Genomic DNA, 2461 nt, shown 5'->3' on the forward strand with positions numbered 1-2461 from the left:
GCGACCTCGGATACGGCGACGCGCAAGAGGGGCGTGGACATGGGGGAATAACCTGAGGCCCGGAAGAGGCAGCCCTGAGGGGCGGGGACTAGCGCGGCGGGCCCACGTATGATTGGGCTCCCCGGAGGAGGGGGCGTGGCCTAGCCCCAAGCGTGGTTTCCTTTCCACACGTGGATATGTTTCACTGTCTCAGGCATAATTTTGCAAAGGTAGTTTCACCACCACACGAAGGAATTCAAGAACAAGTCGGAAAATCGTAAAAGTACAGAGATTTACTGCAAAGTACACACTCACGAAAGGGCGGACTCAAGAGAGGGCCACACAACGGGGCTTGGGGTTTCCATCTTTATGGGTTTCTTTAAGAAATGGATATGCACGAAGGTTTCTGGAATAAGGTGGAGACTTCTCAGAACTGTGGTGCCACCCATTTTTACACCAAATATGGTTGTTCCCGGAATTGTCATGGTGCCAGGGGTGTGTGACTTAGTGTGTTAATGAGTACCAGGTGAAGCCTAGGTCAAAGCCAGCGCCACGTTGGGTCCAGTTGGTTTTAGCCAACTTAGCCCACATCCTGGTTTTTCAGGGTCTTACCAGCCCATAGCTTGTGTAGCTATCTCAACAGTTTCCTTTTGTTAGGTAGAACTGCAGCCTGGAAGTTTCTATTCTCCTGCAACCACTCTGTATCATTCTTGTCTCAAAGAGTCCCAGGGACCCCAAACAGGACCGGCAGAATCCAGAAGCTTACTTAAACAGGAATAAAGGCTTGTCCAAGGGTCAGAAGTGGCTTCTTGGTGGAGACTGGACACAAGCCAGTCACTAATGCAGAAATATTCAAAACGCAGAGAGCTGAGACCCAGTGTGCACAACTCCTTGTTTCATCAGCCAGCCGTGTGACCAAAGCCTTCCGAGAAAAACCGAAGTCATCATCCCAATCCAAGAAGTCAGAAAAAAATTAGGTTCTGGGAAAGACCTCACTTTTAACACAGATTTTATAGAGTGGCCATGAGTCAGCAAATAAATACTGTTGTGAAAAACACCTTAAGCTCCACACACACCTTTAGTACTGTTACCAGAAAGGGCTCCCAACCCAGACCCCAAGAGAGGGCTCTTGGACCTCATGCAAGAAAGAATTTGGGGCGAGTCTATAAAGTGAAAGCACATTTATTAGAGAAGTAAGGAAAAAAAAGAATGGCTTCTCCGTAGACAGAGCAGCAGTATGGCTGCTCAACTGAGTATACTTAATAGTTATTTCTTGATTTTATGCTAAACAAGGGGTGGATTATTCAAGAATTCTCCAGAAAAGGGGCAGGGATTTCCTAGAACTAAGGGTTCCTCCACTTTTTAGACTATAGGGTAACTTCTGGACGTTGCCATGGCATTTGTAAACTGTCATGATGCCGGTGGGAGTGTTGTTTTAACATGCTAATATATTATAATTAGCGTATACTGAGCAGTGAGGCCTACCAGAGGTCGCCATCTTGGTTTTGGTGAGTTTGGGCCGACTTCTTTACCGCATCCTATTTTATCCGCAGGGCCTTTATGACCTGTATCTTGTGCCAACCCTAGCTCATCCTGTGACTAAGCGAGGCAGGTGAATCACTTGAGATCAGGAGTTTGAGATCAACCTGGCCAACATGAAGAAACCCCGTCTCTACTACAAATCCAAAATTTAGCCAGGCGTGGTGGCAGGTGCCTGTAATCCCAGCTACTCAGGAGGCTGAGGCACGAGAATCACTTGAGCCTGGGAGGCAGAGGTTGCAGTGAGCCGAGATCACACCACTACACTCCAGCCTGGGTGACGGAGCGAGACTCAGCTTCAGAAAAAAAATAAAAAGAAAAAGAATGCCTAACCTCTTGGGAATGCAGCCCACCAGGTCTCAGCCTCATTTTGCCCAGCCCATATGCAAGATGGAGTTGTTCTTGTTCAAACACCTCAAACAGTACCACACGGTGCACACCGTGGAGTGTGTGTGTGTGTGTGTGTTTGGGGAGCCCATATGTTATTGCACTGAGCTTCTGCCCTGCTATGAACTTAGGGTTGCCACCACATCTGTGCAGTGGCTTGCAAGGGCCGTCATGCCCACTTTTCTTTGAGCAAATAATTCCCATCTATTCAGCCTTTGCTATGTGCTTGGCACTATGCAAACATCTTTTTAATCCTCTCCAAACCTCTTTCTGGCAGATGTTACGCTTATTTCGTAGATGAGACTCAGAGGTTAAGGCACTTCCCAGCAGTGGGATCAGGGAGGCGTTTTGTCGCTTAAGTAGCTCCTAGGTAGCAGTAGTAGACCTTGGCCTCTATGCTGATTAGAAAGCAATTATTCTCTTTTTTGTTTTTTTGAGACGAAGTCTAGCTCTGTCGCCCAAGCTGGAATGCAGTGGCGTGATCTTGGCTTACTGCAACCTCTGCCTCCCAGGTTCAAGCGATTCTCCTGCCTCAGCCTCCTGAGTAGCTGGGACT

Source organism: Colobus angolensis, unplaced genomic scaffold (genome assembly GCF_000951035.1).
Source record: "Colobus angolensis palliatus isolate OR3802 unplaced genomic scaffold, Cang.pa_1.0 Scaffold207, whole genome shotgun sequence".
Taxonomy (NCBI): domain Eukaryota; kingdom Metazoa; phylum Chordata; class Mammalia; order Primates; family Cercopithecidae; genus Colobus; species Colobus angolensis.